At 41.0% G+C, this 21,657-nt stretch overlaps 1 long non-coding RNA gene across 1 annotated transcript; it reads right to left on the minus strand.

Moving 5' to 3' along the window:
* Window positions 1–2,673: 2,673 nt before the first annotated feature.
* On the minus strand, window positions 2,674–11,930 carry LOC135443045 (uncharacterized). The gene is made up of 3 exons (XR_010438779.1): window positions 11,684–11,930; window positions 4,724–4,970; window positions 2,674–3,696 (listed from the first exon to the last, which is right to left on the minus strand). It is a non-coding gene; the product is annotated as an uncharacterized LOC135443045 (long non-coding RNA).
* Between the last annotated feature and the right edge of the window lie 9,727 nt (window positions 11,931–21,657).

Below are 21,657 nucleotides of genomic sequence, written 5' to 3' on the forward strand. Positions count from 1 at the left end.
TTGGGCAAGGGAAGCTCCCTGGAGCACACACCAGCACACCTCCTGCCATGGAAGGATAAAAACTTCCTCTGTCCTACTAAAATAATGGAAGGATCTTGTTCTTTCCCTCCTACAGAGAAAGACATTCAGGGACCAGCAATGCCAACATGAAGGAAGCACACAGAAGAACAGCCCTCCCTTACAACAGATGGAGGCATCAGTCTGCTAAATCAGATACACCTTCAGAATCTTAACAAGTGCTTTGCAAATTTCCCTATGGGGACAGCATCCCACTTTCTAGCAGGACTGAGTTGTCCTCACAGTGCACACCAACTTCACCCCCGGGCTGAGAGGCACAGCATATTCACATACTCTAGGTCCTGGAACAAAGGCCCTGCCCAAAGACACCCCAGATGGCTCTGAACACCACACTCTGCTCCACAGCAGAGGTAGGAATGGCTATTCCCTTAGGGATGCTGAGCTATCCACATTGCTTTATTTACCCTCCCAAAGTGTTTCCTTGGCATTTTTCCTTAAGAGTGAAATTTAGCACTGGCAAAATGCAACAGAGCTTAACTTCCATGGTACAAACCTTGTAGCAATGTCATAGGAGGCAAGCATGGGCCTTGTGCAAGCCTGTTACAACAGGTGATAAGCTACAAGATGTAGCAACTTGCTGCAAGAAATAACAAGTTCCCCTGGATACTTGTTTTTACTGGCTCTTACATGCCTTTCATAGCTCTCATGTTTGTGAAACCTCTCCAGTTGTCCTTGCTGGGGATGTCACTGGCTGTCCCCAAATCCACAGAGGCAGGCATGGGAGGTCCTGGGCTGCACACCAAAGCAGCATGCAGGAAAACCATATATACTCCACAAAATGACTGTACTTTCTGGCTTCCAGCATACACATCTAAAAACTCTCATCTCATCAGTAGTATCCTGATGAGGAATGACATATGCTGGTCTTGTTTTGTGTGCTATTGTTTTCTCAGCCTTCCATTGTGCAGTGTGCATGTGTGCACACACTCAGGCTTGCTGTAATTTTTGGTTGTCCACTGTCTCACCGATGCTGGAGCTGCTGTTGACTGAAGATCTGTCTCATTTTGATGCACCACACATTGGGGCATTACTCAGCACCCTGTTCCTGATGCAGAGCCCACTTCAAAGTCCTTTTCCTGGTTGTCAAAGCCTCCATGCTGACTTAGGCCTACAATGACAAATTATTTGTCCTTCTCATTAAAACAAAACAAAACAATAAATCCCATGCTAATTTGCTGGACTATAGGAGCAAAGTTGTGACCAGAAAAGGCTGAACCTTCAGGCAAGGTCCAAAACAAAGTAGAAATAGACACAACTCCACCAAATCCAAATAATATCTGAATCCACCCCTGTGCTCTCACTGGAGGAGCTGGTTCCCAGACCAGGTCACATTGTTACTTCCCAACATGAGTCTGGTTCTTGTGGCTGGGTGCAAATGCAGATCCCTGTCTTTAAAAGCTTTTGAATACACTGAAACAGCACTATGGTAGATGCAGATGCTGGCTGTAACCCACAAGTTTCCTTCTGAAATGTGTGCATCTGGCCCGTAATATTTGTAAAATTAAGCCTTTGCTCTGCAGTTAAGTGGTATACAGGCTGTGCAGACATTCAGGGTATTGTACTTGCTGTGTGTCCCTAAAGCAGGTGCTGGATACCTCTGGAGCTCTAGGCCATAGTTTCTGAATCCAAAAACTTCTCAGCAACATAACCATGACTTCTCATAGGATGAAGGAGCCTCACTTGGAAAGTCTTCTTGCCTGGAGGCCAGCAGGGCCACCTTCAGCAGAGTGAGAGCAAAGGGGCAAAGTAAAGGATTGAGGATTAGTTTAGGCAAAGATAGTCTGAAGGCTTGACTGGAATTAAGAGTTGCAGGGCTGAATAATAACCCTCAGCATTTTGTGTAATGACTGGTTGGTTTAGATGTGTCTCCCTCAGTGCCCTTCTAGTGAGCATTAGGGGTAGATCTGTGGACAGTAAATATCCTGTCACAGACCAGACCCATCTGGAAAGAAAAGTGCTGTAGTTCATGACTCCTCAGCCTGGCATCCAACTGGCTGGGCTTTCCCACATCCAGCTGACTGCTCTGCCCATGGTGGGGACAGCCTGCCCACTGTGGCCAGATGTGTGTCTGCTCTGCTGGAAAGGACAAGGAATGCCTTGGTGCTTGCTCTCTTCAAAGCTCTCTCACTCTGAGGAAGGATGAGGAATAGCAAAATGAGAGAAAATATGTGGGAAAATAAGGTTCATGGCTTACAACTTTTTCTGTTTTTTTCTTTTGCTTTTTTATTTTTCTTTTCTCCTTTTTCTTCTTCTTGTTTTTCTCATCTTCTTGTTTCAAAGAGAAAGGTATTTACCATCTTTCTTTTCTAAAAAGGAAAATGTCTGTTCCTGCAGTGCCACCTTCAGTCCTTCTTTGCTTATAGTCTTAATTTTACCTAGACTGTTTAATTTTCTGAAATTCTATTATTTCTGTTAGTAAAGGCTCAAATGAAAGAATTTCTGTGTGTTTCTCTTTGACAGTAGCTCATATTACTAGAAGATAACACTCTTCAGATCCAGGAGGCAATACCTGAACATTTCTGAACAGTGGTAAATGAGTCTTGTGTTCAAACATTTTCTGGAGTGACAAAGCAATCAGTTGTTTGCTGAGAAGGTAATGGGTAAGTAAGGGGAGGGCTGGGACATGGAACCAGTGTATTGCTAAGAAGGTGGGGTTTTACCCAAAATAATGTGGTAGGTTCAGTGTATGCTATATGTAAGATATGGACCCATGGATATGAATGTCTACAGTGAATTAATTCAAGCAATAACAAACACAGGTGATCCTGTCAGAGGATCAAACAATTGAGTTATCAAAAAATTATGGCAAACATACTGGAAGGTCACGTGCAACTTTTTGCTAAACATGCTTATCCTCAGAACTAATACATTTTATACCCAGACCATTCAGTGCAATTATAGCAACTGTTTTGTTAACAAATGCATAAATAGAATCTACAAGAAATGGGAAATACATTATTAATAGTTTTTGTAATTGGAGCTCATTTTATCTGGGGATATCTAGTCAATAGCTATACTTCAAGAAGTAATGTGTTGTTTCTAGGATATAAAGCTGGTGTCACACTCTTCTCCACACTACACACTGACAAAGAGGTCTGTGATTAGCTTCTCAGAAAGCAGAGTTTTTTGGAGTTCATTGAGTAGAAATGTTCATGTCAGCACTTGTGCTGTGCTCACAGGGTCTTGCAGGTGATGTTGCCTGTTCAGTCTGCACCAAAGGCCATGGCTGACAGTGACCACATGGCCTTCAAGAGGCCACAACAAAAGGAAAGCAGAAGTTCCCACTTCATGGCAGAGCCTCACTGGAAGGTTTTGTTCCCTGTGCTGACCATTTCCAGAGCCTCTGTCTTCTCTGTTGTGATGAAAGGAGTCACACTTCAACACCCTGGGCTCTCACAGGCAGCACAAATGTTCTCTGATTTGTCTCCCAACACAAATGTTTGCAGCATCATCCTGTGCTGGCAGGAGGGGCTGAGGCCAGACTGTCAGACTCCCCCAGCCAAGCACCAAAGGTAAGGGGGGAAAGGAGCTGCTGTTCAGTCACCTGTGAAGAAAGGAGGTGGCAGGAGCTTTCCAAGGAAGCTGGGAAGGGCTGCAGCCCCCATGCCTTGGGCATTCCTAAGGACAGAGATGAGAGAAATCAGGGGGATGCTGGTTTGGTTGTTGGCTGCAAGAACTGTCTTTGTTTCATGTTGTGTGTGTACATACCTCTGTCTGTGTGTGTCTGTCTCTGTGTGTGTGTGTGTGTGTGTGTGTGTGAATTGTGGAAGTTTATTCAGAGAGCAAAAATGGCTCCTGGTTCTTGCCAGAAACGAAGGTGGGATTCAGTCAGAGACTGAGGCATCTAAATTTAAGCCCCTAATCACAAACATTTATTTCTGAACTGGGCATCTCAGCCCCTACTGTAGTCAGTAGAGATCAGCTGGGATTCAGCTGCAAAGCATTGGTGTCTGATGATATTAGGATGCCCTGGAGTTTTTTGGCTGGCCTCCAGCTGCTGCTCCAGAGGACCAAATATCTCCTGTAGGTCCTGTGTCACATCTGCAAGCCCCATCTTGATGCCTAAGGTAGCCTCAGGCATCTTAGTTACCACTTACTGCTGTTAGTAACAGAGCAACTAAAGGGAACTTCTCAGTGTCTACCTCAGCCTGCAGACCCCCCCACCTCTGCTGAATGTCCCTCCCTTGAGATTTGCAGACTGAATCTTCACCATCAATAGTGGAAACTTAGAAATCTCATCTACAAATACACTGGATGACTAATTTTAGTGTCCCAGGCTAAGTCCTGCCCGAAGTGTTTGTCACTTGGCAACACACATCCTAGCTCATGACTCAGTTCCAGGAGGAAGCTGCAAAACTCCAATTGCAGCATGCACAGGGGAAGGGTCTCACCTTTCCCATTTCCCAAGGGATCTGTGCTGCCCAGTGGGGGTGCTAGGGACCACTGCTGCACCTAAGGTCCAGGGAAGAGTGAGCCTGAGATGAGCAGAGCAAGGGAAGGCACGGGCTGCTGCCTGTCCTGGCACAAGGGGATCCTCTGGAGGCTCAGCCAGCAGGGCTTTGCTTGCTTCCAACTCCAGGCAAGATCTAGGGGAGCAGTGGGACCAGCTGGGAATCCATCCAGGGAATTAAAAAAGGCTCTTTACCTGTCTTTGTTACTGGCAGTCATTGACAGGCAAGAGGTGCCAGCTGGGCAGAGATGATGGTAGGTCACATTGTCAGCACCTCTGTTGCTGACAGTGCCTAAAGCACTGTAGGATAGGAGATCCCAAGGACACTCAGTGCTGCTTCGTGTGGACACATCTGGGGCATGTGGGAAGTGTGGTAAAGGCACAAAGTGTAGCTGTGAACTCCAGCTTGGGATGCTCTCCTGGGCCTGTCCCCTGGAGCAATCTGAAAAAGCAGTGCACACATGGCCAGTGAGACTGTGACTTCAAGCCTCATGCACGTGGGTTTCTTGTAGCTAATAAATGTATGCCTTACTTGTCTCCTGCCTTGAAGCAAACATAGCTGTGTTCATGTGTAAGTCAATGTGACACGCTGTGGTTTCTATTTACTAGCATTTTATGCCCACGCTACCCAGCATAAGTGGTTGAAAATGGTTTCTGGCACTGCTAGTTCAGACCTTAATGTAACTGCATGAGAGCCAACTTCTTCTAATGGACTGAAACACTGAAGTACTTATTTTAATTTAAATAATGTAGAAAATGAACCTAGAAATAGAAGCACCTCACCCAAATGCAGCACATATTGCCAGAAGAGCTGCCAAGGCTCAGTTGTTTCCCCCCAGCAGCAAGAGTCAATGCACCAGGGGACATGACCCCAAATGGGTGTCCACAATCCCTGGACAGTCCCCATCACAGCTTCCCAAGCACAATGTTATATTTTATCGCATTGTGTTGTAAGGAAATGTTACCACAAAATGTTGTAAGGACTTAAAGGAATGACATGGATTCTACCAATGATTACATGAAAAAGCTAAGATTTTTTTGCCTGCCAATGAGAAACAACTTTCCCACACTGTATTACTACCAGTGTTCCATATTCAGGGGCTCCTAAAAAGTTCATCTATCATCAGCTTCCAGAGGAGTGACCTTTCTCTTACTTTGCCTCTCTGTACCATAAAATAAAGTAGAACAGATTATTGTTTGTTTCTGTCTCCAAAATATGTGATCAAAATATCCACATATTTGCCATGAAAGTGAAGTTCTGTTATATTATTTTTATCTAAAACATGAGAATAACAAAGTGTCATTCATAGATGGCATCTGGTGTAAACTATTTTAAGACCATATTTAGAAAAGGGACTGAAATGTCTCTACTGCTTTAAGGCTTCTCATTGATAAAAGGTTTATTTGCATTTATTCTGCCAAGTACATTCTGAACTCCACAGTACAAAACCCCTGCCTGATAATTGACGTGGCATTTGAGCTTCAGATTAATATCCTCTTGATTGTTTTCCTGACAGGATTCCAATTAACCAAACAGAACAGCTTTGCCTGGGAAGAAACTCATAAAACATGAACTGGAGAGCCAGTCCATAAATAGAAGTAGCTCAGATTGTATATCCAGTCCATCACAGTATCAAAGAAGTTCTCATCCAGGAAAAATGAGCGCACCCACTTCCTGCTGGAGACATTCATCCACCTTCAACTCAGCCCACTTGCTTCTTGCAACTGACATTAGTTCTAAACAAAACTGATGATCTGAAGCAGGGTGATTGCTTGAGTTTTATTTAATTTTCATTGATTTTTTTTCAAGGAGGGGAATAATGACATGGTGGGAGAACATAAGCTGAAAGCTACTTCCTTAATTTCTCAGCAAAAAGTAAAATAGGTAGAGTAAACACAGGCAAAACCATTTAAGCACAAAAGCAAGGCATCCCAGGAGAGCACAAATGAGAGCTTATGTAAGAGACATTACACACCTCATTATGGAATTCAAAATATTTGACAAGGCAAAGCCTGTTGAGATCTGTAAATAAAGTATTAATGTCTGCAACAAATGTCGGTGCTTCAAGGCAAAAAACGAGAACAAGCAGATTCCAAAGGATACAAAGGTGAGTTTAAACTCCTTCACCTAAAGTCATTTAAAACTCAAGAGGTGCCCAAGTGTTTCAGTGACACCCTGCTCATTCAGTCCAGCAAAATGCTGAGCAAGTAAGAAGCAAACCCAATTGCTTAGTGTAGAAACACTGCAGTAAAACGATTACCTTGGTATGTTAAGTGTCACTGTAGAACATAAAGCTATTTAGCTGGTGCTTAAATGAATCCAAGAGGAATTTATTAACATTTTTATGAAGAATAAACACATTCTTGCTTATAATTTAGCAGCAAGGTGATATTGATAAAGATCTAGTGGATAGAAGTGTCTCATCACTGAAACTTGTTTGTGCAAGGTTGCTAAAACAGGCTGTGTACTCCTTAGTCCTGCAAGCAGATCTGCTCACTTAGGTGGGACAGCAGAGGTCTGCATCCCTTCCACTTTTATACACATTCAAAGCTCAGAACCCCCAGCTCTCTCAGCAAGGAGAGATGGCAGCACACTCAGGAGTAGAACACTTACACCCTGTTCCAGCCTGGTGTTGTTGTTCCCAAAGACACCACAAACAGCTCCTAATCTCTCAAAATGTAATCAAAGCTGAGTTTCAAGAGAGATTAGCTGAATGCTCAGCTCAAGGGCACTTTTTGAAGGTGAAGGGCTCAACAAAACTCCCTTGCTTGCAAAATTCAAACCCACTGCAATGTAATATGAGCAACAATTTTAAAGCACTGATAAAGGGCAAACTAACTGATGAAACTGCCTGCTTCAGTATTAGTAGGAAAAACTACACCATGTCCTTACTTGTAACAGAGTTTTTCCTTTTCATTTTTTTAAAGTATATGTTTGTCTAGCAGAGCATAACTTACTATTCTATTTCTATGCCAATCACAGAACCAGACAACAGAGCACTAATGGTAAAACAGCACATTATCAGATACCATACAGATTTACCTTAATGTAAGAACTTTACATTACACTCACACAGTTCATCCATTTGGACTATTAGCAGCTTAATATTTCTTGATTCATCATACTTTTAAAAGAGGTTACTTCTGATTCTAATGCCAAAACTAAACACACTCATAGCCCTCTAGATAAAGGAAAGTAATCTAATATTCTCATAATATAAAACAATAACATAATATAAAAAGATAATGTCTAAATAAAAAACCCTGAAATTTTATGTTATTTGGGGTATACAGGACAGACATACTGTAACTGGTCTATCTTCTGTGCAGTAGCAACAAAAGAAACATTCCCTGCAAAGTCTGTTATAGTTATATTTTAAAAAATATAGAAAAACATATGCACTGTGTAGCAAAATAAACTGAACAAACATTTTTTTCTGCAGGAAGTCTGTGCAAGAAGTGCTTGAATGTCATTGTTAACCTGGATTTGGAAGCTCAGCTCATCCCTCTTGACATAGGTCAACCAGCTCAGGACTGTGACCCTGATGGGAGGAGGAAGTGCATATGCATTGGGCAGGTTGCTTTGTCCTTCTTTCCCTCCCCAAGGCAAAAGAAACATCAAAAAAAGTTTCATTCTATCATGAGATCAGAAGACCACGCAGAGGAGAGAAAAAAAGCCACTTTTTTTTTCACCAAAAAGCCACTTTCTTTGGTCTCAGCAGCAATTGCAGGTCAAAGGCTTGACTGTGGTTTGAGGATGTAACTGAGCTGTCCATTGAGAATGGAGACTGTCTCTGTATTCCCACCTGTAACAGCACCGGCAGTTAAACTGGTCACAGGACTTTGCAACAGTATTTCTCCTAAGATAGAGCCAGACATATTCACTGAACAAATTTTAACTATTTCAGAAATCAGCAACGAATGCAGGGTTTGATACAAGAGACCAAAGGTATACATTTAAAACCAAACCTGCAAGTTGCTCCCTACAGGCAGCCAGGCACCCTCCCCCTGGTTTGGCTTTAGTCTCACACAGGTTGGACAGACCAGGGCTGTCAGTCCTGGGCCTCATCCACAGCACTCCAGTGCCAATTCTTCACAGTTTTGCACTAGAGCATAATCACATGCTCTGGTTTGTTGTGAGTTCCTTTCCTAAAAGCTTGTCTGATTCAATCTGTCTTTGACTCTGAACAACCATTGAACTGATGCCTCTAGAAAACTATCCAATTAACTCTTATGCCTCCTTTCTGAGTGGTACTAGGGATTAATCCCTTATTGACAGTGTTTGTACCTACAGGGATGATTTTTTTTCTTGTATGCATTATGTCATAATTACTGACATTGAATTTCAGGTGCCATTTCATTAACCAGTCATCTCTGCAAATCTTCTCAGACAACTTCAGGTCAGACTACTCCAAGAAAATATACTGTTTTAACGCCTGCATTGCTGTCATTCATTTCATTTTTCAGATTTTCTTACCATATCCTTTATGTCTTAAATGGCACAGTCATAAGTCCAAACCAGGTGATTACCCACCAATAATCTCCTATTTTTTCCAATGTACAACCATTGAACGCCTGAACATGAAGCAGGCTCAGAGCCTTCCTCCAAAAGCTTGCTCCCCACTGTACAGTGTCTCTGCCCTTTGCAATGTGCCCTCCCACAGGCTGTGACCCTCTTTTCTCCTGGGTGCAGGCTGGTAGGGGACGCAGCAGGACAAGCTGAGGCACAGAGCCCTCATCAACACACATCAAAACCACACCCATGACATTTCCAACCAACAGCATCAGGTGACAGCAGCAAAGCTGGCCTGGGCCCGCTGCAAAACATCTCTGAAAGAGAGAGGAGCACTTCACTCTGACTGTCCTCATGACTCTGTCCTTAGGGATATCTTTGGTATCAGGTTCTTGGGTTTTTATCTTGGGCCATTGATGAAGACAAGGATCCATGGAAGGAGCTTTCTTATAAGTGAAAAAATTGCTCCTTCCATCTCCCACTGTCATTTCAATTCTATTGACTTTCTTAGTATGGACGTCAGACTTCTTAATCTGTATTCTTTCAGATTATTCCTCAACCCTTTTTGAAGACTCGTGTCCCATTTGCAGCCTTCCATTATTTTGTCTTTAAGTGCTTTAAGCTGTATCTCAAACAGGACAATTGCAGTTACCTAAAGCTCCTGCATGAATTTGTTCTGGTCCTGGGCAAAGGTTAGATTCAGTTTGCTGGTTTATGCCAATCAGTTTCTCATACTCATCTCCTGCAAAACATGACTCCAGTGAGAGCCTCACTGACCTCTCCTGTAGCCAGCACTAGTAGAAACACATAATTTAGAACTGCTGCAAGGTCCTATCTTCATAGGGGGCCTGTTCTACCCTTCATCAGTTGACTTTCTGGGAAACTTTCTCCTTTGATGTTTTTAAAGCAGATTTTATAGCAGCTTTCACACCTTTATACTAACTCCCCCTCTAAACCTCTGGCCTACTTTAGTGCAGTGGGACACTCAGCTTGCTATGGTTTATGATCTTTTCCATTTTCCTTGTTTATATAAGACTTCCACCTTTGAAAAAATGTCTTTGATTTAATTTAGCAATTTCCACCTCCTTATGTTTGATTATGACAACATTTTGTTTTTCTTTCAGTCTTTTAAACACTCTTCCCTGGTAGGTGGTATACATTAACTCCATGCTTCTAAAGTGGTGTTCTGAAGCAGTCTCCACGCAGCCAACACACATTTTCCTGGTTTATTTAACCTCCTGGTTTCCTAAGTACCCTCTTATTGATTTATTGCCATCCTACTTTGCTAAAATCCTAAGGCAGCTGCACATTTCGTCTCAGATTTTTGTCGCTTAAGGACAGAAAAGCTACACTAATTTGAAACACTGTCTTCTTATGGGAATAATCCCAGCAGCATGTACTCTTCCCAGAGGATCCCAGTGAAGTCAGTGGACTAACATGAGATAGGGCTTTGAAGAGCAGAACACTGCACATTTTTCCCTTAATAATTACTACTTTTTTCATCTTGTCTTTTGTGCCTTCATTGTCTGCCTACTTCCCACTTGATTTTGGATATTTGCACACCATAGTAATAATTTGAATTTAAACAGCAAATTAGGCACAGCCATTTTTTATAAACTTATTCTTAAGGAATTTTAATTTTAAAATTGTTATATAAAAAAATACTTGTAATTAAGAAGAAAATTTAATCTCTTCCTAAAGAGTAAATTTTTTTTCCATACTACTGAATGTTGTGTCTACTACAACAAACTGCTGCTCTCATCCCCTCAGGACACAAAAGCCTGCTGTGGACTGGAAGTGGCAAAAGGTTTAATGGGGCCTGCCTTTGACTCCCATGACTCACTTCCTAACATGCATGAAGGCAATGCCCACCCTGAGCTGTTGTACAAATAGAGGCAGCAACACCCTACAGCAGCATGTGGACTGTTGAGGTGCTCAGTTCTGCCTCTTGGGGTTCTGACTTTAAGAACCATGCCTGTGAAAGATAAGGGGCAATTTTTATCTCCTGAGGGAGCCCAGGACTGAGGCTGTATCTGAACTCCCATGCCCTCATATCCCAGGGACTCCTGTGTGAAGAGGACAAATTGTAGCTCCAGTCCCCTTTGGCCCACGGGCTCCAATCACCTCCAGAAGAATTTGAGGCCCTGCAGAGGCACAGTGCACATTTGGAGCTTCATTCACTGCAAGTGCTGGGACACACCAGGGCGTATAGGTGGGCCCAGGTTCTCCAAGACCCTCTCAGCTACTCTGCTTGTGACCTAACTGGGGCACAGGATCAAAGGAGGGTTGGGGCTGCTCTACTGCACATCACCCTGCTACAGCACAGCCTGGAACATCACCCACCCAGCACACAGGAAAAGGAGCCCAAACCTGGTCCAGGCATGAGGTACCTGTCCCTGCAGGGAGAGCAGAGTCACCCCAGCAGCTCAAGCACACACAGGGAGCTGTTGAAAGTGGTCCTGAGTAAGGAGACACTGGTTTTGGGGCTCCTCCAGGTCAATAAATCCTGCACGCATGGACCACTCTCCTGATTTTCTTACCACATTGGTGTAACTACAATGTGATTTGTCTGAAATCAGTGTCTGCAATGGATAAGCCAGAAGAACTGAAAAGTCACTTTGCCTTTGTAAGCCTTCACTGACCTTTCCTCCATGCAGCTAATGGTTCCCATGGGCTTTGTAGTGCATTATTGGTTGTCATTTTCCTGTGAGCTGTCCTTCGTGGTGGTCTCTGTCTTCTATTATTTCAACAGAAGCAGAGTCAAATCCTATGTGCTGGTTCCTGCATTATTTTGGAAAATAAAATCTGAAATAGCAGCCAATGTCCCAGTGACCATGTGCAGCAACGAGCAAACTTCAACTCCTGTTTCAAAATTAACATTGCAACCAGAACAACCACCTCAAAAGCAGGCATGTAGGTCCAACTGCACAGGAGAGGTTTATTTCTTTTTCACAGATGTGTAAAGGTGGCTCATGACAACCAGGTGTGTGATTCCCATCAGCTGTGACACAACAGATTTTCAGGTGTATGGGCAGGTTCCCAAGAGGCCCCACAAATTTGAGCTCCAGCTTGCAATGACACCTGCTATTCAAAAGGGAAGTGGTTTCAGCTGCTCACATGAGGCAGCCCCAAAAGCGTGCCAAAGAGGATTACAGAAAATTCCACTGCAATGCTGCACATCCCTCAGGTCCCTCTCAATTAGGCTTTGTTTGTTTGTTTTGAAATTTATCTCAGCCTTCTACAGAGATAGGAATGGCAGATAATATAACCAGGAGCTGGTGATTTTGTTCAGTTTAAGATCCAAGTAGAGAGGAAAATAAAATTTATTTGTCAGCTCAACCTTTAGTGCTTAAGTTCCTAATACAGCACTAAAATTACTATTAGGAAAGCTAATAAAATTATCACAGCATTGAAGGTTTGATATTTCCTAATGTACATGCAAAAGTTTAAACTGCATTGCAAACAAGGATGAAAAAAATAGCCCAACAAAGTTCTTGAAACAAGGCTGAGTAAGAAGTCTAGCAATCACAACAGATTACTTAATGTTTATCCTGAAAATTCCTTCAGTAACTTTATTCCCCCACTAAAATAAACTCCATTTGAGATGCTCTGAAAACATACTTTTAGTTTTTAATCACATTTTCATGATTATGCTGCAGGTAGATTGTCAGGTGGTTTTAAGATGAAGCTGCTTTTGAATACCAAATCTATGGGATTTATGGGACTTAAAAATGCTGCAGATTACAACACTTTGGCTCTACTTTTTCCAGAACAAAATAAAATTGCACAACAGGTAATATTTTCAAAGATCTGTAAATATTGTCTCAGTAAGCAAATCACTCAGTTCAGGTTTCAGTGGAAAAGAACCACCTTGTGCTCAAAATTTACAGGCATACTCCAATGAATTAAAGTAAAATATCTCTGCTCAGAAATTACAACCAAGTTTTGCTTTCAGTGGCCATCCTTTGCCTCACTAGGTGTGGCAGGAGTTTTGAATACAAACCATTAGTGACAAATAGTATCAGAAATGTCAACAGAAGAAAAGGGATTTATAAATGTCTCTACAATACACGTCTCTCCTTCTATCTACAGTAGGAGAAGCAGTCCTTTAACACTTCATCCAATCATTTGACCGTGATATTTTATAGAGCTGGTTTATGAAAATATTTATTCAGTATTTATGTTTCATTCATTTAATTTTCTGGAATACTTGCAGCACTTCTGGAGAATAAGGACATTTATTCCAAATACATGTCTATGATCATATTATATTGAAATTTCGTGCATTTCTCCTACATACATCTTTTCTTTCTCATCCAGCTTACTCCCCACTAAATGAATGAGGGAAGAGAAAGATACAAGTTTTATTCTAAAGATACCTTCACAAAGGAGATCTTGCACGTTTCTTCAACTAGCTGAGTACAGATTTTTCTGCTGACGAACAATCCCTTAATTGACTTCATTCAAACCACCCCAGGTGGGTGATTAAAAGATTGATTAGGGATTTGTCCCCTGCCTGTCAGGTCTGACTGCAGCTCACTTAGATTAATAGTGCATCTCTCCTCGAGCTTGAAATGATAATGCACTGCTTGATTGACTGAAGAGTCCCTGGGTCAAATCAAATAGGACAAACTGATGCCACAGAACATCTCCTTGGCTGGCATACAATATTACTTACTTTTCAATGCACAATGTATTTATCTTCCATTGCTCTACAGCATTCCATGACCACTGAATCAGAGAAAGAAAATCTCTTTAGAGGTGGGGAAATGAAAAGGGAGGAAAGAAAGTAATCAACAGAAAAGATGGGTTTATTAACACTTGCTTACCCACCAAGAACCAATTTTCCCCTGGAAAGATTTTTCTCTAAACACCCACTGGGTTTCTTCTCTCCTCACAGAAGTTTGGCATCTTTAACTAGCAGTTTCTGTCAGGACCACATGAAAGGTCATCACCTTGCACGCCCTAGTGTTCATCTAAACCTTTCTGGGAATAAAACATTTGAAACTAATGTTGTTCCTTTATTGTCTAGAATCCAAAACAGGATATTGCAACAGCAGGGAAGGTAGGAGGTTGGTAGGAATTATTTGAACACAGAAAATAAAAGACTTTCTCCCAGGAGGAGATTCCCACCTATCTGTTACGTGCCTTCTGGGGTGAGGCAATATGATGCATGTTCCCCAAATGAAAAACCAGGAAATGATGAGAAAAGACTTCTCTTAAGTGGAGGCAATCAAAAAGTGGAATAAAAATACTCCTCAGAAGGAAATATCTCTCAAGTGAGATTCTGATTTCAGTGGTGAAAAGGGATCAGTGTCAGCAAGGATGGCTGCAGCAGTCCTTATGCTGGTGCCATGAGCTTCAGTACCAAAGATGACTGCATAGAGATTTCCATATTGCAGTAAACAAAGTCCCTAAAAGTTGAAAATATGGATTGAGATGAGGGGGTTTGTTTGGAAGAGAAAATTTATTGACAGCATCAGAACAAGCTCAGAGTGAATTGTAACCATCCCAAAGAGGAGAGCACTCAGTTTGCTGGTGGCCAAGGGGGGGAGCAGACCTGGAGTGAAGCAGAGTTTGCAGAGACAGAGGTGGGGATGAAGGGCCACTGCAGAGGCTGGTGCTCAGGAGTAGCTGAAGAATAATGATCATTAGAGAATGTGCTGAATCTCAGACTCTGTATAAAGGTTTTTCCTTTTCTCCACAGACAGCAGGCCTGGCTGACTGGTTTTTAGAAAGCCACAGCTCAGTTTTCAGAAATCCCTGTTACAATCTGAGCCATCTTGATCCCCTGGGCAGCTGGATTGACCTCAGTTGTGCTGGGATCATTGCTCATCTGCAGCTCTGTCAAGAGACAAGCTGAGTCCTTTCTCATAGGAATTTCTGAAATACAGCCAGCCATCACTGACCTTTCTATTAAAAACAACATTAAATTGATTTCTCAGGCTCAGTACTCCTTGAGAAAGAAATGCAAACTGAACATTTCTCAGGGAAGTGGCCACAAATAAAAACATGTATTTTAACATTTGTCATTTGTGGATCCATCTCCCAGGGTGGAACAGTATTCAAACCACTGCCTAAGTACTCAGGCAGAGATTATAGCACAAGTTTTCTAGTATTGAATCATTACTGAAATATGAAACAAGGCAAAATAAATGAGTGGTCTGACAAGTAATATGACAAAATATCACTAGACACCACAGGCTGCCCTCTCACATTGCCAGGCAGCAGAAAGCAGCAGCCATCAGAAAAGCAGGCAAAGAGCATCCAGTACTCCTGGATGAAAACATCCACTCACCCCATCACATCCCATCCCACCCCATCCCAACTCACTCTACACCATCCCACTGCATTCTCGGGGAATGCTAATGAGTAGGCAGGCTGCCAAATCAAGGCACTCTAAAGAGCAAATGATCATTAAGAACAAGAAGAGATTTATTTCTCGACATTCCTACCAAAAACTTTGCTCTGCTTTCTACAGCATTCTCTGCACATTAATTGGCAAAGCAGAGCTCCACTGCTGGGAGAGGCATTAAAAGATAGGCATGAAAGGACAGGACTGGGAATGGAATTCTTGTCCCTCTAATCAGGTCCTGATAACATTTTGGTGTGCATACCACACTACACACAGCAGTCCTTGAAGTATCAAGGATTGCTTTGCAAAATCCCACAGTCCTGAATCTGTGTTAAAACCTTCATGTTTTCTACCATCTGCAATGAGCTGAAGCCACTATATTAGCTTGGGAAGCCTCAGGTACTTCAGCAGTAGAGGAAAAATATTTCAGCTGCTGTTTTTTGGGGTTTTTTTTTATTTGTAAGGGGGACAAGTGGTTTAGTTTTTTAAACCTTGTACTATATTTGCTTTTAATATTAACTTATTTTGTTTAAGCAGGTTTTCTCTAAATGTTTTGCAAGTTTAATCCCAGCTGGCAAATAAGTACCACCCAGTGGGGAGGAGAATTGATCAGCTGATCATCTGGAAGCCTTAAGAATATTAGCTTTAGAAGGGTCTTTCTGAAACAAATTGTCTTAATGCCCTGTTACTCAAAGTTCACCAGAGACCAGGTAAAACAACTCTCTTTCAATGTGAAGCTATGGCTTTATCTCTCTGTTCTAATTAGGGCATACTTAATGCCCAGTACACTGCCTATGCTTTTGTAAAGGCAGATATGAAAAGTAAAATTATTAATGACTCGTGATTGACATTTCCCTTTTTTCTCCCAATTAACAACATTTCCAATCATTTCTTCAATTTAGCCTAATGGTAGTAAGACCTAAGACCATTAAGTATTACAAATGAAAGCAGGAGTCACAATGTGCAGCAGCTTCTTTACATTACTCTAAAAGCTCATAACTTTAATAGACCTTGAATGTTCCATTAAAAAATTAACTCAAATAGTTGGGGTTTTTGTCCTGTGAATTCTATATACAGTGCTTAATGATTTATTCTGCTTAAGAGTGTCCATAAATAAAGTTTCTGTGGTGTTAGAAAAAATTCTAGAAGCAGGGCTCTTTAAAATTAGGATAATGCAGTGATGAACAGCTGATAAGGATGAAAATTTTAAAATTTACTTTCTTGGCAGATAGAATTGTTTCTTTGTGGGGAAAAAAGGTAAAAGGTTCCTCTTATATCTTCCTCAATTTGAGCTGGCTATTTACTGATACATTTTGATTTTTGTTCTTGATGCTTTCTTGTTCTCAATGTTTTTGTTTAAAGGGGGAAGCAAGTAGCTGAATCTGAGACTGACATTCATTTTCCTAATCTAATTCATTATGGAACACTTCTGAGGCCTTTTGTTTAAACAGCTAATTTAGAGAGATCTTTAATGTTAATATGAATTTATTTGTGTTGTTTTGATAGTGTCTTAAATTATAATGCTATTGCATTCAAATGACATTTTATAAAGAATGTCTATTCTATTTCAATTTTATTTCTTTTTTATCCAGCATTGCCTCTAGGCTGAGAGAGACCTTCAAGCTAAAGGTTAATGCTGACATTTATGGTTCAAGATTTTTGTTTATACCCATAACCATGTAAAAAAAAAAAAAATAATCTCATTTCCATATACACTTGGTAGCAACAATTTTCTCCACCACTTTGTATGTAGCAGACAAATGCTTTTACTGCTGTTACTCAAAAAATGGTGATGATAATGAGTTAAGCAACCTTTTGAGCAGAGGCCAATTGCAGAGCTCTCACAGACTTTATGCAAACTTTGAAAATGTAATTTGGTTACCAAAAATCACATTAAGCTGCAGACATATTATTTCCCCTCACAATATAATTGATTATTCAAATATTTTACAAATATATGATGTTTTATGATTCACTTTTCCAATTTCCTCATATACTTATCAACTTTAAACTTCAGATCATAACTTTGGTAGTTGGTGATGGCAAAATGTTGAAATACACTGACCACATTGAAGGGAACAACCTGAAACTGTTCTCTGTCAAATTAATAGTGAAATACAATATGCTTTGGGTATTTTCTGTTTCCTGTTCAAAATCCAGTAAACATAACAAGCTGCTTCTTTATTTTAAATCACACATTACCTTAATATCGTTCTTTTCTGTAATCAGACCTTTACTACAACTCTTGTGTGCATGTTAGAATAAGAGGCTTTATTACAAGATTAGTATTTCATCCTTATTCAGTCTGCAAATATGTGCAGGCTTCAATTCAGAGTCCTCTAAATTGAACAGACATGCCACCAACTCACTTATCCCATCAGGATTAGCCTACCTTCATATGTAAATGCAATAAAGAAAATAATTAATTTATTGTTTTTCTATGGTTAGTTTATGTCCAACTCTTTTTAATGGTAAATACGATTCATTGCCTTCTAGCAACATCAAGAAAAAAGCCTGAAAAGAAGCAAGTTTAATGGATAAATCAATTACTATTGCACCCCCATTTAACAGTGGCCAGCTGCTGGATGTGGCTGATCTGCTCAGTCCAACATATGGCTTCAGTCAGTCAAGGCTTTCCCAGGGGAAACACCAACCACAGAGCAGCAAAAGGACAGGAGAGGCTGTATTGTTTTCCTGACTTTTCTGCTCCTCTTCTTTCTTTCCTTTCCCTCACTTCAGCTACAGCGCTTGTATTGACTGTCTGCCTGCTATGCAAGCCAAATTTGGGGGGATGCCATGCCCAGCTACTCCTCCCAAGCACTTTGCACTGTCCATGGTCACCCAGGTTGTTGTTCAGTAGGATTTGGATGGCTGCACCGGGTACTGCACCTGGAGAATCCATTTCTCTTTCCTCCTGTCCTGCCCAGAGCCCTGTGGTTGCATTTCTGCAGCAGTTTCAGGCACTTGTCCTGTTTGCAACCCCTTGCTTGGAAAATATAAAGCTGGCATTACATTAGGGAAGAATTAGAGCTGACAGGTGTCATTTCTACATTCAGAGAGCTGGAGATTGAAAAAAATTTCTTTTGCAAGAGAAAAGTATGACAATCTAAATGAGTTTGGATTTCCTCCCTGTGTGATGGAAGAAAATCACACACTGCTTTGCCCTGTGTGCTTCTCTTCTCTTAGAGTGAAGGTCTGCACTATTTGGAGATTACAAGTCTCTGGAAGATGAGTCATCCATAGAGTAAACAAGAATACCACAGTAACACTTGATTTCCACAGTGATATGCAGAGCCACCTAGTAAGAAGCAGAGTCTGTCCAAGCAACCCCACCAATACTTAGGTTTATACCTTACCTTCCTAGCTGGTTCAGATCCTCATCTAGGGTTTTTAGAATGATCACCATGCTGCTTATTTTTCACATCAAGGAGTGATAGCATTTAACACCTCTAACTTCCTCGCTGTTTTTCTTTCAAAGGAAGAAAAAAAATCCTTTAAAACACTTTTTTCCTCAAAAAATTCTAAATGGAAGCGTAAGAGAAGTGTCAGCAGAGAAGCAAAAGGCCCCAACCCCAACTTTTGAAGCAAGGGCAGCACAAAGGAGATGGAAGCCCCAAGCCCACCCTAACTTGATGCACATTTGGAGTTCATTTTGCAAACTTACAAGCCTAGCTGGAAACATACCAGCCTCTTGCATAACTTCAGAGGCAATGGTTAGCTAAGTAAAATACTTTTCATTGCTGAATCCTTTATACTCCATAGAGTGTGAAAAATTCAGGTGAAACATGCCTTACTAGTCATGCAGGATACATTTCAATTCATGAAAAAGTAGCAGACATGAAGAATTTTTAGGATGAAATTTTAGAAAAAACGTCAGCTCTGCCAAAAAGAAATATCATATAAAGTTTGTATTTCATTTGGCTCATGGCTCTCCTAAGTTAAAGAAACACAATGTTATTTCAGAACCTGTAATTACTGTCACAAGCATATTTTCACCTATGATAATGAACTGACTGTCTGTGCATGTGTGTGTGTGTGTGCATTACTTAAATGTTTTTTTTCAAAAGGTTGGATGCCACAACATTAACTGTAAAGTGTACCCCCAAGCAGCAAGCTGGTACTTTGACTAAACTGCTCACATCATTATTCTGATCTCCTCAGAACATGGAAAATTGTCTAGCTTACTTTATTCATCTGCAACAACTTATTTTGCATTTTTGCAAGATTTCTGACAGGCAGAATGGACTTGTTTATCTGTTTATAGATTGCTGAAAACAATCTTTTGTCAGGGCTCTGGTATGTTACTACTATACATAGTATGTATAGGCATGTAAACCACCAATTTATTTGAGGTTGTGTTTAGGCACACATCTACCCTGTAGGTCTGATCAACCCTGCAGAGTTTGTATTTATCTTCTCAAAGAGAAAGATACACTTGCAAAATAAAAGGAAGACAAATGGTTTGAATGAATTTTTTTGTTAGTTGCAAATATTATCCCTTTGAAAACTTGATGAACACCACAATTTCTGGTTTCTGAAAAGGAGAAAAAAAAAAAGAAAACCCTTCCCATTAAATCAAACCACCATAAGCAGTTTTGGTTTTCAGGTTGAAGACTAACACCTTTTATGGTTCTAGGAAACCTCAGAGGCTGTGAACAAGATCAGATGTAGACATGGAGCATTCCATAGCTCAATAATTTAAAATCAAAGGACCCCCTCAGAATCCAATTAGGGCAGCAGGAAGAGAAGTTGATACATAATGAATATAGGTGAGCACAAAAAGCTGGCATTACATCAACTCTGAGACTAATATTCAAGGTGTAAGTTCTTCAGAAAAGAATCTCAGGGACAAGGATACAGCCTTTGCTACTGACACTTCTAACATTAACTTCTAGCATAATATGGTCAGAAAAAGAAAATAACCAGCAGTAGGAGAAAGCAGAATATACAGCTGTGATATATTCTTTGAAGGTTTTCTTCATGGCAGAGCTGCACCCTTTTTTGTAATTGTCAGTACACTTACGTGTAACCCACGAGTCTGTGGTTCTTGCATTTACATCCTCCCCCAGGAAAAAGTAACACTTACAGAAGAACATCTTCCACTTTGAGACAAAGTACAAGAAAGATTCAGGAGCATTATTAGCCTATGGACAACCTGGCTTGCATCCTCCTTGGAACCAGACAGTCTATTCTGCAGAGGCTGGCCTGGACACAAAGTCACCCAGACTTCAGTACTCAGGGGAGATGGAGTGAAAAGCCCAAGCACAAGAGACACAAATCCTAAAAATAGCAGAAGAGACATTGAAAGAAAGCCAAAAACTATGTTTCACCTGGAATTTCTCCAGTGCTGAGCACAGTCTGTGTGCAAATATAAATCACATATGCACTAAACTGCTAACCATGTCTTTTTCCTTAAAATCCCTTTTTAGTTGAGCCAGCTGCAGGATGTTTCACCTTGAATGTATTGCTGGTTAAGCTTTTCATCTATTTCCATTTGATTAATTTCAGTTCTGGGCTTTCAGTGCTCATTCAGTACCACTCACTGTATAATATTCCACTTTACTAACACCAGTTGCTTCATCCTTTTTACATCAAAAACCAGTGATCCCTCCCCATTGCTGTAACTTAATTTTAACTTCCATGACTGCAACAGTATTCAACAAAGGATTGCTGCTTCTCATAATTTGTCCTAAGAAAATGATCACTGACAAAATATAGAACAGAGAACTCAAGCAGGATAACTTTGGCCATTTATTGCTGCTACTAATTATCTTAACCTTCTTATCATAATTACTTATTGGCCTACTTACCCAGATATCCCAACCTCACAGCCCTGACTTCCGCTATCCTCAAATTCAGTGCTAGGAGAGCTTAAGTCTGTTACTGACACTAAATACACACTGAAAATGGAACACAACAAGCAGTAATTCAAAAATACCATTCCTTTACAGTCATTTTCTTAGCAGTAACCATAACCACCATGAACTTTCAATGGCACAAAAAGGGGGAGTTTGTGGGAAGATTTTTGATAGACCAACTGTTTCAGAGGGGGAAAAAAGCTTGCAGATAGTCAACCCTTTCTTCAAACAGGGCAGTGACATTCAAAGCTAAATACAAGTTGAAGAAATCCCTGTGATTTTAGGCTGCTATGCTAATCATCTGAGAGAAAAGGTAACTGGAGTCTCCAGGACAGTGCTAATGAGGCCAGAAGGTGAGATGTTATCTCCTACAGGGAAACAGGAGCTCCAGGTCATTACTACC

This window comes from Zonotrichia leucophrys, chromosome 2, assembly GCF_028769735.1.
Source record: "Zonotrichia leucophrys gambelii isolate GWCS_2022_RI chromosome 2, RI_Zleu_2.0, whole genome shotgun sequence".
In the NCBI taxonomy this organism is placed as follows: domain Eukaryota; kingdom Metazoa; phylum Chordata; class Aves; order Passeriformes; family Passerellidae; genus Zonotrichia; species Zonotrichia leucophrys.